The sequence below is a fragment of the Cydia splendana genome, chromosome 9 (assembly GCF_910591565.1).
Source record: "Cydia splendana chromosome 9, ilCydSple1.2, whole genome shotgun sequence".
Classification (NCBI taxonomy): Eukaryota; Metazoa; Arthropoda; class Insecta; order Lepidoptera; family Tortricidae; genus Cydia; species Cydia splendana.
The window spans coordinates 8214155-8229777 of NC_085968.1; the positions used below are offsets into that span (position 1 = coordinate 8214155).

General features: G+C 37.2%; 1 protein-coding gene across 2 annotated transcripts in view; it reads right to left on the bottom strand.

Moving 5' to 3' along the window:
• The window catches only part of LOC134793541 (protein vein), an 83402-nt gene that overhangs the window by 31716 nt on the left and 36063 nt on the right, over positions 1 to 15623 (bottom strand). The window lies entirely within an intron of this gene.

Below are 15623 nucleotides of genomic sequence, written 5' to 3' on the forward strand. Positions count from 1 at the left end.
GTTTTACAGTTATTGCGTTTCGCCCGCGCGCGGTGTTATTAAGGTGTAGGATTTAATAAGAATTTGCAGCATTAAATATGTGTTCCTATCTATGTCTTATTACAACGGACCCTGTACCCTGTTAACCCGTTAGTTACCTTTTAATGTTTGTATAAGTCATAATTTTTAAGAAAACATCTAATCTTACTAAAATAATGACTATTCTACATATAAAAATAACAATCAGTGCCGGATTAAGATATGTTGATGCCCTAAGGATTTCTAGGTGCCCCCTCTCCCTCGGGTCATCAAGATTACATTGATTTTTTGGTAAATTGAGAGAAGTTCATTGCTGCGTTACAGCTGAGAATGGAAATCAGTCACATCATTTTATCACGAAAATTGACAGTGCCGGAGCAGTAATGTTGCAACAGAGTACCTAATGCTGTTGCAGTCGCCACCCGAATGTCACCTTTATCATAGGTTAGAAAGTAATAGAAACGCGAGCGAAGCGAGCGCGGAAATTTTTCGATATAAAAACGCATTATGATAGACAGTTGTAAATTTTTACTTTTAGTATGGAAATCAGTCACATCATTTTATCACGAAAGTTGACAGTACTGCAGCAGTAACGTTGCAACAGAGTAATGTTGCTGCAGTCGCCACCCGAATGTCACCTTTATCATACCTTATAAAGTTATTAAAAACGCGAGCGACGCGAGCGCGAAAATTTTTCGATATACAAACGCAATTTTACTTTTAGTCCCAACCAGGCGCGAATCCAGGATTTCATACAGAGAAGGGATGGGACAGTTTTCTATCAGCCTAGCTTCGCATAGGGCTCGATATTTCTTAGGCTTCGATATTCGAGGTTGTTTTCATGCATAAAATATGCAAGAAAGCAGAGCTTGGAATTGAATTGGCGAAGTGTGAGAAAGGCAGTAGGCCTAGCTGCGAAAGAGGAAAGCTTGGATTTGGATCCACGCCCAAGTGTAATTAAGGCAGAAGGCCTCGCATAAGACCTAACGCCGAACCGCAAAAGAGTGGGTTGAAATCGAATCTATGCATGTAATCACGACTCTTCTTCTGCTACCGATTGTTTCCCAAAGAATTACGCGCCATTATTTTTGCAAATTAGCTTTTGGACAGCTAAAAAAAATCGTGTGGTAAAAACAATGTGTCTGTCCCTAATTTTAAAATTTGTTCATCTTTTTCAACCTGGCATTTTGGTGCCCCTCCTGAACGTGGTGCCATAAGCACGTGCTTGTTTTGCTTATTGGTTACAAAGTCTTTATTCATTCAACCATTAAAGTCGACGAGTACAAAAAACTTTAAGCTAGCTCTCAATTTAACATTTTTTTTAAACATTTTTTTTAATTTGACCTTACAATTACCCGTAAGTAGGTAAGACCGTTAAATATTTAAAATGATTATCTTATCAGAAAATTATCACCAATTACTCTAAGAAAACTACTACTCTAAGTAATCCGGCACTGTTAACAATGTATTTTTTATGTGAAACGTGAGTGAAATCTCTTTAATAAATCCGTAGGGGTCGGATTAAAAACTGTAATTAAGTCCGACTCACGCTTGACTGTACATTTCTAATAGGTTTTCCTGTCATCTATAGGTATAGACCTATTTTATGTATTTTTTTCAAAATTTTAGACCTAGTAGTTTCGGAGATAAGGGGGGGGGAATGGTTATTTTTTGCCTATTTTCTTGAATAACTTCTAAACTGTTGATTCGAAAATTATAAAAAAAAATTATTTGAAATCCTTACAATAAGCTCTTTCATTTGATATGTAACATGATATAGTTCGAAAAAATTTTTTTTTCATTTTTTCATTTACCCCCCAAAAGTGGCCCCCATGTTTAAAATTCATTTGTTTACGTTACATGTCCATATTCGGGTCACAAACTTACATATGTGTACCAAATTTCAACTTGATTGGTCCAGTAGTTCCGGAGAAAATCGGCTGTGACAGACGGACAGACAGACAGACAGACAGACAGACAGACAGACAGACAGACAGACGCACGAGTGATCCTATAAGGGTTCCGTTTTTTTCCTTTTGAGGTACGGAACCCTAAAAAACATCAAAACTTTATAATATCTCACGCACCTTTGCTGCGCATGTCGCATAATAATTTTCACAGTTGGCAACAGCCCGGGAACGAATTATTTTGAAGTTATGTCCCTAGCTTCCGCGCGGTTACGTAAAAACTAAAAAGTCATCAAAACTGACTTATTAGTCATCGCTACACAAATTCTAGACTAGAACGGCTAGCGCAAATATATTGAAGCTTTTTTTCATATGATTACATTGTGATCAGGAATTAAGGCCTGTGCGCTAATATGTTGGAGCCGCACATGCACACGTCACGCAAGCGGTGTGCCGTCTCTCATAAGGATCTGTATACTACAACGCCGCACGCGACGGCACGCGCACGTGCACGTCACGCACAGGTCTTAAAGGTATAATCTTAGTAAAATCGTGAAATGGACCACGGTCAAAGTCCAGTTCTACATACTCGTACTTGGATACTTGTTAGCCGACATTAAAGCACAGCAGGTAATAGGCGTGAGGCGCGATCGTGAACGTTTCTTAATGATGAAAATTATTTGACTTTGAATAATAATTTAAAACATTATTTTGTTTCTCCTAAGTCAGTATTTCAGGTATCTAGGTACTGCGGTAATCCGCGTTTATCCATGATATTTATGAAATTTTTCTCATCCTTTGATTGGACTATTTTCGCAGTTTTTGAAAACTAAAAATTATTATGATTGTCAAATTAACAAAAATATAAAAACAAGGGGCAATAAGACTGGTAGATATGAATTATATGGTAAAACATCAAAATACTGTTGAATACGGGGTATTACTATGTATATTATTGTATATGTGTAGTGTGAATGACTATGTTATCTTGTCATAGTATAAAACACTCGAAGGTAGGCAGATACGTCAGTACGCTAGCTGCTATAAACTGTGGTGCATAAATCACAATGCGTATCAGAGATGAGACTGAGATATTTTAGGAGTAGACAGACGATGGGTAGCGGGGAAAGGCAAGGGGGGGTTTTCAGCGCGGCCGGCCGTGCGATTGATATATGATACGATACACACACTTAGTCACTTTTCTATTATTCAGATGTAGATGGATGTGAGTTGGTGGTTTTAGAAAGCTTTTCATTTATCCCTACTAATATTATAAATGCGAAAGTAAATGTCTGTTTGTCTGTCTGTTACATCTTCACACTTAAGCCGCTTAAACTTTAAATATTCGGAAAGTTGGAGTTTGTTACTGTTTGTTCAGATATTTCATTATTTTGTAAATCTAATGATTAATAATTGATGGTGCCTCTCTAAGCAAGATTTTCATTGTTTCGTAGTTTAACAGAACTCTATTATAATAGAACAGGTGGATGGTAGGTATAAAGGTATTGTACCGTGCGACAAAAAATCATATGTATGATCTGTTACCGAGATTTTCATGTGAATACATATTATGTTTCTATTTAACCTCACTCAAATCTCGCACTTCTAGTAGCACAATCGGTGTAGCCCTTCCTTCCTAAAGTGTCTTCGTAATTTCCATTTAAGCCAGAGAACGGAACAAAACACAGTAAGGAAAAATACTTCAGATAATGTTTTATGGTACGTTCTGATGGCGAACTTTTGATTTTCTTGCCTTGCCTAGTTCGGGTTAATACATTTATATGGTTTCAAGCTAACATGACATGTTCGCTGGATAACATGAACATTGTTTAGATCCGTGTCAATTAAAAACCGCAAATACCAAGAGCGTTACATCCATGCGCGTCTATATTGGTGGAGCGCGCACTAATGAATAGGATAAAAGACGGTCGCGCACCTGCCTCTGCGCACGCCTCGGGGCGCCACGTGCGCCTTAACCTATACCCTTGTTCGAGTGCGCGGACGTATAAACATCTTGCACATTACCACCCGTTCACTGTCAACTTTGCCATAGAAATGTTTGTTCTATAAAAATTATGTGCTCTAGTTTTTCCGTAAACCCTTTTACTTCGAATTTGACACTGCATGCATTTTGAGATCGGGTAAATTTAGCTTATGTTTACTATAATGGTAAGCTCATTACTTGCCTATGAAGGTAGAGCCCGTCTATACTAACTCTGCGCCGCGTTTGATAGCGCGGACGCAGAGTCGTTGTGAATTATATAGAAATTTGGCGTTTATGTTTATGCACTTCCACACGCTGTGCTATCAAACACGATGCTGAGTTTGCTTAGACTGACGCTATTTCTTATGCATACCTAACAAAATATAAAAATAACGTTCTCAATGTGTTATATTCGGTTTCATAAATAAAAATGAAGTTAGTTCATCAAAAGTGCAATCAGTGAAAAAGTCCTTATGCAACGTCAATAAGTTTCATTCATAAACGTCTTATGCACAGAACGAGCCGCGACGCCGCGTTATATTTAGAAATACCTTCTTTTTTCTGTCGCGTGGTATTTCGGTTGCAAAATACCGTCTCACCATCACGAAAATAAAGGTGGGAATTAATAATATTTTTGACAGACGAAATGGGCTGATAGTGGTATTGGATTTGAGTAAATAGAAAAAGAAAAACAACCACTTACTTAAGTATGTACTCAGACAACAGCCTAGTAGAAAAAGGGGTTGACAAGGCGTAGATTTCACTTTTCTAATGCCTTTGCCGACAGGCACACTGAACTAACAGACTTCATATAAGCATTCAAAACTAAAATACTGCTAAAATCAACAAACATGTTCAGAATAAAGGGCTATATAAATAAATAAAAAATGCTTTTGCTTGGAACTTAATCTGCGCTAAAATGTGCACCAGTACTTCTGACTCACTTAAAAGTTCACATTGGATTTGGCTTTCTGCTCATTCATTAATCATATTATGTACCTAACTACCTTCTTATAAGCGTGACTGAATCCAGGAAAATTATATAACAGGACCAAAAATCATTTAAAAGCATTCACAATATCTTGTACCTTGTCATTTAGCGTTGGCAGTAAGGAAATTACGTCCTTACCGCGCGTACTCTTTAATGACATGCATGATGCAAAATTCGGTCACACAAGACCAATAAAATTCACTGTTTGTTTATTTCTGAGCTTGACATTATTTCTGTATATTTTCGTACACTGTAACTTGTTTCCATTTTTCTTTACGCAAATACTGCGTTACTAGCACACGACGTGTTAAAGCGCACGGTTGTTTTATCAAGTTTTATGCGATAGACGCAGCGTTAATCGCAATGCGTTTACCGCACACCCATTTTACATCAGATAATCTCATGTCATGACACTTTGTTTTAAGTAGTGTCCGACCGAAGGTTCGGTTTCGGTTTCGGTTTCGGCCAGTTTCGGCCAAAAAATCATGTTTCGGCTGTAGTTTCGGTTTCGGCCAAAAAACGGCCGAACCTTTCGGCCGGGCCGAAACTTACGAAATGGTACTTCGGACAAAGACCAAAAGTTGGGGAATAAGTATATAGGACAACAATATTAATACCTGCATATACTGATTCATGTACAGTAGGTACATGTAGGTACAGAAATTAATTGGTTTATTATAAAACACAATTCCACTAATGAGGGCGCCATATATTAGACGGTCGACGCAGTTTTAAGAGGCTGTCAACACCTATAACGCGCACACTGTCTAATTGTATCGGAGTGAATGAGATAGCACTGTCGCACGTAGCAGTTATCCGAATATCAGCTCGGCCCGAGTCGAACGATGTCTTTTTCGCTCTTATTCACTCACTTATTCAGTCGTTTTCCTATCTACCTGTAATGGCAAATTTTAAACGAGGCTAATAAAGGCTGCGCTCAACTAGTTCCGCAAAGTTGATTTTCTCAATAGTTAATATTTTGCGATGCTGAACAGCTGACTATTGATTAAAACGAAGAAAAAACCCTTAAAAGTGTCCCCAGTACAGTTTTTCATACGAATGCTCGACCTTAGCCTCACTTTTTACCTCAAATTACCATTGGTTTGTGTTCCACATGTCCTCTACTTCAGCTTAGCCTTTGGCCTCGCTGCGCCATGCTCGGCCTGTGGTCTCGCTTTTTAATACAATGGACAATGGTTGAAGTCTGTGCTCAACTTACTTATCCTGAAGCCTGAAGCACGGCTTTGACTTCGCATGAAAGTTCGCCTCACTGTGGCACTTCGGACTTTTAGGCCCAGGTGAAGATCGGTACCCGGCCTTGCGATATTGTTAACAAAAAATTTCGCGCTCGCTGCGCTCGCGTTTTTGGTTGGTTTTTTGGTTGACCCTGTATCTACATGTTAGCTTGACTGGTGAATGAATAGAGTTAGACCAAGAAAATTCTTCAATGATTTTGATAGCATACGCAGTGCAACTAGTGCAAATGTTATTTATACGTCATAATTTCATAGAAGTTTAGCGTTTAAAATAACACTTGCACTGCGTGTGTTATCAAAATCGTTGCAGAATTATCTTGGTTTAACTCTAGTAATTTTCTTAAAAAACTGCTTAAGTAACATCAATTTCAAGGACATTGGGTATTGACAGCGCCATAATGTGTGTAAAAGCGGTTTTATGACATTTTTTCAACGATTTTAGCAAGTCTACAAAAGTTTCGGTTTCGGTTTCGGTTTCGGCCGAAACTAGAGCCAAAGCCGAACATTCGGTTTCGGTTTCGGTTTCGGCAAAAAAACATGTTTCGGTCGGACACTAGTTTTAAGCGGTAGACGCAGCGGTGAGCGCCTTATCATTTTTCTTTCATTACGTTGACGCATGCATTCAACGCTGCGTTTGTCGGATAAAACAACCGCGCGCTTTAATGTTATGACGATTGTATATACCTTCTTATTCTTTGGAATCGTGAAAAGTTAATTTTGTCTTTTGCAACATTAAATAGCAATAAAATCTCACAGGGCCGATCCCCTACGTTAAGTATAGAAGAGATATGAAAATCACAACCCATTTAGAGTGCACTAATGCGTAATAAGTGATATTTATCAGCGGTTTGTAATGGGACACCCACTCGCCTCATATTTGTATGAAAGCATGTAATGTCTCAATTCAGAGCTTAGGGAAAAGAAAGAAGTTGCGTACGGTTAGCAGATAAACTTACAAACAAATATTTTTTTGTGGAATGCAACCGAATATTTACATTTATTAATTTACTTAACTATTTCTCTGTGTGGCACGGGTGACATCGCCTACGTTTTTATTCGGTTTTATAAAACAGTAAAAAAAATGGTTATCGGGGTGAAGATATTTTCTCAGAGAATTAGTTTTAAACTAGTATCTAGTATTAACACAGTTACGGAGTGTCCACAAAACACCATTTCTACAGGTCTGCCTAATTTTCAGACATTTCAGCACCTTTACTAGAGCTCATGAAAAAAAGTTAAGCATACTAGGGTCTAATTTCTTGTTTTGACTTATTTCGACCAAAACGCATTGTTGTATCAAAATTGTGGGCAGTTGTTTAACCAATGTTCTTAACTCTTGGAATCTGAAAGATAAATAAAATTACAACCTTAACGTATGCTTCGGATATGAACCGCCAGGTATCTACGCGCTTTCTAGCAAATCAGTTGAAACCGTTAAATGTAATATTATTAGTGTCCGACCGAAGTTTCGGTTTGGTTTCGGCCAGTTTCGGCCAAAAAAATCATCATTCGGCCGTAGTTTCGGTTTCGGCCATAGAACGGCCGAACCTTTCGCCCGGGCCTAAACTTACGAAATGGTACTTCGTTCTATGAAACTAAACTATGTGACAAAGCCCAAAAGTTGTGGAACAGGTAGGGCAGCAATATTAATATACTGATTTATGTACACAGAAATTACAGAATTTTATTGGTGTAAGTATTAGAAAATAAATTCTCCTAATGCGGGCGCCACTGGACGGTCGACGAAGACTTAATATGTGTATAAAAGCGGTTTGATGACATTTTTTCAACGATTTTAACAACTCTATAAAAGTTTCGGTTTCGGCCGAAACTAGAGCCATAGCTGAACATTCGGTTTCGGTTTCGGCAAAAAAACATGTTTTGGTCGGACACTAAATATTATAGATGGTTAATACACATAGAGTTGTGATTTTTGGTTTCTTTTTACTAATGAATTTTATACTTTTAGTAAGTACCTTTATTTATTTATCTCGCTACAGACCCATGTAATTGGAAATGTCCTGTGTCGCTTTAGCTGCTGTCGGTACCCGCCGCGCCGTCTCGCCCGCCGGCTATTTTGGGCGCCGCCCAGCCCAGTTTATTGACTCTCGACTACACACCCGGATTTTACTACTTTTCCTAACAATACTCCTGCACTTCCTATAGCTGATTTTGAATAAAGGCACATGCAAAAATTAGCAGTCCTGGGCGAACAAGATATCTGAAGAAAAATTTTAAAGTAAAAGAAATTCATATTAGAACTTCTGTGTTAATTTTAGCTTTCAGGCCTAGTCAAAGTAAGAAATGTTTACACAGCAGTCAGAATTTAGTAATCAAATCATAATATATAATCCGTTCAATCAAGAGTGTCCGCGGTAAACTAACAACTATAGTTTTAACAAGCGTAGATTAGGCCGGAATGGGCCTGAAACTGGATGATAGTGGTAAAACTGGCCAATGGCAGTTTAGGCGGCTTTAGTTATAAGCAAGTTAGAATCTACACTAAGGACATGGAACGATTTTTTTTTCATTTATTCATAAACAATAATACAATTGTGTCTGAATGTTACATTATTATCTAAATAAATCATGCCTATTTACAATTTACAAATATTCATTTACAATTTTACAATAATGCCTATAGTCATAATACATAATTGAGCCTATTATTAAAACTAATTAAAATACATAGAACGATAAAATTACAATATGTCAAAAACCAATAAAATTTGTCCATAATTATTAACATTGAATAATCATATTTACTTAAAACTGATCAACACTATAGTAATTTTTTTCCAACAAATATACTTTTAGCTTCGATTTGAATTTCTTATGACATGTTATAGATTTGAACTCGACTCGACTCGATTCTTTGTATTGAGTTTCCATACAAAGTACCACTTAAAGTTATAGGTAAATTTGATTCACATTGGTTTGATCTATGGGTAACATATGCCAAGGCAATGTTAGCTTGATAGTTGATTATGTCGATTTTTATAAGATGAAGCCATATTTTATTAATTCGGAGCCCATATTGTGTAGCAATATACTTAATTAATCGGCTTTTGTTTATTAGTTGATTCGATCAAATGAATGAATGTATTTGAGCTGCATTCAGTCCATAGGTATAATAAGACCTTAAGTAACCATTATTATTTAGTATTATTATATTACCCAGTAAGTAAGTTATTAACAAAAACGAAATGCATGGATAACTAAGGAATTATACTAAACGCATACTTACATACCTACCTATAACCGTATATTATGTGGACATTAACCTTGAGAGATAGTTCCATATTAAAAAAAAAGTCGACCGGCCAGACACTTTTTATGCAAACAGTACACCTTGCGTGCAAGGACGTCAATTGTAATGAAAAAAATAATAATTAAATTTGAATTTGGAATTGTTCGGAGGCCGGCGCGTGCGGCAGATGCGCGCGCAGCTGCGGCGCGAATAAAATGCAACCAGTAGGTACCTAAAGAAATACGAGGATCGAATTAAAACCTAGTGATACTTAAATTGGTAGTTTTTATATTTATTTTCAAACTGCCAACACTCGCCTTCGGATCCTTGGATATTTAATCCTTGGATGGATGTTTAACTTGATGTATTTTTAGGGTTCCGTACCTCAAAAGGAAAAAAACGGAACCCTTATAGGATCACTCGTGCGTCTGTCTGTCTGTCTGTCTGTCTGTCTGTCTGTCTGTCTGTCTGTCCGTCTGTCACAGCCGATTTTCTCCGGAACTACTGGACCAATCAAGTTGAAATTTGGTACACATATGTAAGTTTGTGACCCGAATATGGACATGTAACGTAAACAAATGAATTTTAAACATGGGGGCCACTTTTGGGGGGTAAATGAAAAAATGAAAAAAAAATTTTTTCGAACTATATCATGTTACATATCAAATGAAAGAGCTTATTGTAAGGATTTCAAATAATTTTTTTTTATAATTTTCGAATCAACAGTTTAGAAGTTATTCAAGAAAATAGGCAAAAAATAACCATTCCCCCCCCCTTATCTCCGAAACTACTAGGTCTAAAATTTTGAAAAAAATACATAAAATAGGTCTATACCTATAGATGACAGGAAAACCTATTAGAAATGTACAGTCAAGCGTGAGTCGGACTTAATTACAGTTTTTAATCCGACCCCTACGGATTTATTAAAGAGATTTCACTCACGTTTCACATAAAAAATACATTGTTAACAGTGCCGGATTACTTAGAGTAGTAGTTTTCTTAGAGTAATTGGTGATAATTTTCTGATAAGATAATCATTTTAAATATTTAACGGTCTTACCTACTTACGGGTAATTGTAAGGTCAAATTAAAAAAAATGTTTAAAAAAAATGTTAAATTGAGAGCTAGCTTAAAGTTTTTTGTACTCGTCGACTTTAATGGTTGAATGAATAAAGACTTTGTAACCAATAAGCAAAACAAGCACGTGCTTATGGCACCACGTTCAGGAGGGGCACCAAAATGCCAGGTTGAAAAAGATGAACAAATTTTAAAATTAGGGACAGACACATTGTTTTTACCACACGATTTTTTTTAGCTGTCCAAAAGCTAATTTGCAAAAATAATGGCGCGTAATTCTTTGGGAAACAATCGGTAGCAGAAGAAGAGTCGTGATTACATGCATAGATTCGATTTCAACCCACTCTTTTGCGGTTCGGCGTTAGGTCTTATGCGAGGCCTTCTGCCTTAATTACACTTGGGCGTGGATCCAAATCCAAGCTTTCCTCTTTCGCAGCTAGGCCTACTGCCTTTCTCACACTTCGCCAATTCAATTCCAAGCTCTGCTTTCTTGCATATTTTATGCATGAAAACAACCTCGAATATCGAAGCCTAAGAAATATCGAGCCCTATGCGAAGCTAGGCTGATAGAAAACTGTCCCATCCCTTCTCTGTATGAAATCCTGGATTCGCGCCTGGTTGGGACTAAAAGTAAAATTGCGTTTGTATATCGAAAAATTTTCGCGCTCGCGTCGCTCGCGTTTTTAATAACTTTATAAGGTATGATAAAGGTGACATTCGGGTGGCGACTGCAGCAACATTACTCTGTTGCAACGTTACTGCTGCAGTACTGTCAACTTTCGTGATAAAATGATGTGACTGATTTCCATACTAAAAGTAAAAATTTACAACTGTCTATCATAATGCGTTTTTATATCGAAAAATTTCCGCGCTCGCTTCGCTCGCGTTTCTATTACTTTCTAACCTATGATAAAGGTGACATTCGGGTGGCGACTGCAACAGCATTAGGTACTCTGTTGCAACATTACTGCTCCGGCACTGTCAATTTTCGTGATAAAATGATGTGACTGATTTCCATTCTCAGCTGTAACGCAGCAATGAACTTCTCTCAATTTACCAAAAAATCAATGTAATCTTGATGACCCGAGGGAGAGGGGGCACCTAGAAATCCTTAGGGCATCAACATATCTTAATCCGGCACTGATTGTTAAAAATTGTGTAATATACGGAACCCTTGGAACGCGAGTCCGACTCGCACTTGGCCGGTTTTTTTAGTAGGTTCCTATGATTAAGCATGTGCGATCATTTCCTTTTAAATAATTTCTTCAGCTATTCATGAAACAGTGAAAAAAATAATATCAGCGCGCACCGTAGGTCAACGCTGCGACAGCGTTCAGCGTCATTTCCTATGAAGTTGTAGCGTACAGCATCAACTAGAAACTGACTCTTTGCTGATAAGCGCTGAATGGAAATCAAATTTAATTTCAATACTAAAAATATGTAGTAATTGATTTCGGCTGAATGTTGTTATATATTTCTCATAAAAAATATCCCGTTTATCTTTTTTTGAGTGTATTTCAAACGAAGCGAATACGGTTTGTTTTTATCTACGGGTGGGCGTGGCTCAGGTGCGCGGGCGCCACCTGTCTGCTAACAACCTTATCCTTATCAGCGCCAACATGGCGAACTTTAATTTATCTCTCTGCATATCGACGCTGCAAATGCAGGGCGAATACGTTGTATTTGAAATTAATTTTAACAAGTTTCAAATAAAATAGTCGTGTGCTGTTGATGAAAAAGTTGGTATCGGTAGTAGAAATCAGGCACTGTAAACTCCTTGAGAATTAGGATGTTGCTTCGGAAGGTTCCTGCTACTCCGTACCTATAGGTAGGTATATAATAGTGTCATGTGATGCGATCGATATGAAGTCTCTTGAGGATGGAAGATGACAAATAAAGGGGCCCACTGATTAACAGTCCGCCGGACGGTATCGGCCTGTCAAAATTTTGACAGTTCCGAACTACTGACAGGCCGATAACGTCCGGCGGACTGGTAATCAGTGGGCCCCTTTAATATTTGTAAACCTTAAACAGTATGAGTATAATAAGCGTCAAATAAACGCCTATCGGGTCTAAGTGCGCTAATTAGTGCTAAGAACTTGTGAGAACTGGATCAAACCGGCTCGCCGCCATTGTATTCTGACTTTCCCACGCGTGGGTGAGACTAAATTTGCGAATTGAGATTATAAAACTAAGTTAAAAAGGAAGTGTTCGTTTTCCGGTGCAAACATTACATTATCATATTTTTATTTATTGTAACAAAAAATATGTTAAACTCTGTTTTTATATTATATAATATGTACATCCCAAATTTTAAAATGGCAGACAGAGCGGTAGTATTTTTAAGTTTATCGTCTAACTAAACTAACGGATTGTTACGTAGCTTAACGTTCCCGAAAATGTTCATTAAATCAAAATTTCAGTATTTCAGCGCGATGCCAATAGTAATTAGCTAAGGTAGGTCAGGGTCGTGTGAGTGTGTGGCTGCCAACTGAAATGTAATTTTTTTTAGTCTGCAACATTTAACAGCGACTAGTAAACTAAACGTGTCAACTCTTAAATCAATCCTTTGCAATGTCAATCTTATCACAACTAAACTAAGTCTAATTTCGTATACCTAAGCTTAATAGTGATCCATTATGTTTGTTGTACAACATTATGTTTTTTATAAAACTTTCGAGTTGTTTGTTGGGACGGGCTGATGTAACTAAATGCTTAAAAATATTTTTTTTCAATCAGATTGAGGTTATTGGGGCTTTGCATTACCTAGACGGTAAAGCCGCTGTAGGTATAACCAATTTGCCATAACTAATACCAATACGATCTATCACTACGTCTAATTATTATCCCTTCAAGTGGCGCCACCGAAAACGCGAAAAATAGTCAAGTGGCGGGGCCCCGGTGGGTGGTCAGCGCAGATTAAGAAAATTTTACAAAATCGTCGATTTAAGCTTTTCTATGTTTCAAAGTATATTAAATCACATATTGTTAGAATCAGCGTTATATAGGCTATTTGAATATAGCAATTAAATTATTTTACATTTGGCTAGACGTAATCAAACTCCGGAAGAATGACAGTTTTCCAGCTTCCTTGTTAAAAATAACTACCACCATAAAACTAATTGATTATTGGAAATGAGATCTTACAACCAAACCACAAACACTTTTCATTACGAAATATTTCACCAATTTAATTTAATTTTAACGAATCAAGATCAGTCTCTTTAGCTATCGTCCCAAGGTACCTATATAACTTTGCGTCTACTTAACTAGGACAGTATACTCGTTTATTATCCTCAATCTCTTAGTTGAACTATGATCTGTTGATTGAAAATCAAAATCCAAAACACGTGTGAATGCCAGTCGGTCAAATACCTCTGGATGCCACATCTGCCACCTGCTAGGCGTAAGGAAGCCGGACCTATAACATATGTTACGTAATTAAGGCGTCATTTGCTGCATAGTTAGCAATAGCGATTGTAATCGTCAAAAAATCCTCAAGAACCCTACACGTAATTAGTCGACGCTCCCTTATAAGGTATATTGTTAATACATATACATATGTGATGTGGCTCATTTTTTATGGCAACGATAAATCGAGAAGCAAGAGGGCAATCAATAATCATCAAAGACTAGATTGTAAATCAAGAGTCGGACTTTTACTTTTCCTAAATAAACATAGATAATGGCTGAAAAATAAATCACTGAAACATTCAGCAGCCAGTTCGACTGCGAATAAATCAGAGATTAGTGTCGTAAACAGTCTTGGTAGTCATAATATCTTTTAATACCTAGGTATCAAAAACGACTAATATCGATTTGAAAGAAAGAAAAAAATGATTTTATTCATAGTATCAAACTACTAAAGTGGACTAAAGAGTACCTACTTGTGTTATACTGTTGATTTTGCTTTTTGTTATTTCTATCGTTTGTACCAAAAACACAAAGTTATATTTATGACCTAAGTACATATATATATAAACATCAAGTTTAAATTCAGATAAAAACAAACTGATTTGCACGTAGGTGCCTACATTAGGATAATATTACCTACCTACCTCGAGTTTTCGTCAAGACAGATAGGCCTTACCAGACAGCCATAAAGCAGCATAGACAACACAAACACATGATCGAATCATCGGATGAGTCGTTAAGAGCGTATACCTAATATTACGCAATTGGGGTGAAACAAAACAAATATCGTCCTCGGGTTGTTAAATCTTTAATCAGCCTCGGCGAGCCTGGTTTATGATAGGCATAAAACTCAGTGCGAGGTCGCTGAACTTTGATGGAAAAAGTAAAACAGGGAAATTGCGGTTGACCAGCTATTTCGGCGCAGGTCCATCTCAGATCTTGACAATGCTCAGAATACATTATATTCTTCCATAAAAATCTTCTTTAAACTTGTCCCTTTGTCACAGTAAATCCTTGGCAACTATAAATGTTATTAAGAAATAAAACACATCCTTGCAATAAAATACATTTCGCCGTCATATTATCTACTCCGTTTGCGATTCAGTTGTTACGACGTCATCAGTCTCGGGAACTGATAACAACTGTAAACAAGACTGAAGAATGCGCATCGAGTGTCACCATAGGTTTCAATGGCTAATCGTCTCACACCGACGTTCAACGATATGTAGTACCTGCCAACAATATTTTACCATACCTGAAGGCTACGAAAAAAACTTTTCGAGCGACCGGCGAGCGAGCGGTGAGTTACCTACGCTCGACGCTGACGATTTCAGCGCCATACAAATGCGATGTCATAGTCGTAGGGTTAATATGTAGGTACTTCGTTTGTTTATAACTTTGTCCTCGGCAGAGCCGTCTGCGAATGGAGTGATGTATTAAGTACTTTTAATTATAAAATACTTGAAAAAATAATCTAATGGGAATATTTATTTTATTTATATGACGTACAGCACATGTAATATTTGCTTAACATGAATATAATTAAATAAATAAATATTGGGGACATCTTACAGAGATCAACCTAGCCCCAAACTAAGCAAAGCTTGTACTATGGGTGCTAGGCGACGATATACATACTTATATAGATAAATACATACGTATATACATAGAAAACACCCATGACTCAGGAACAAATATTAGTGTTCATCACACAAATAAATGCCCT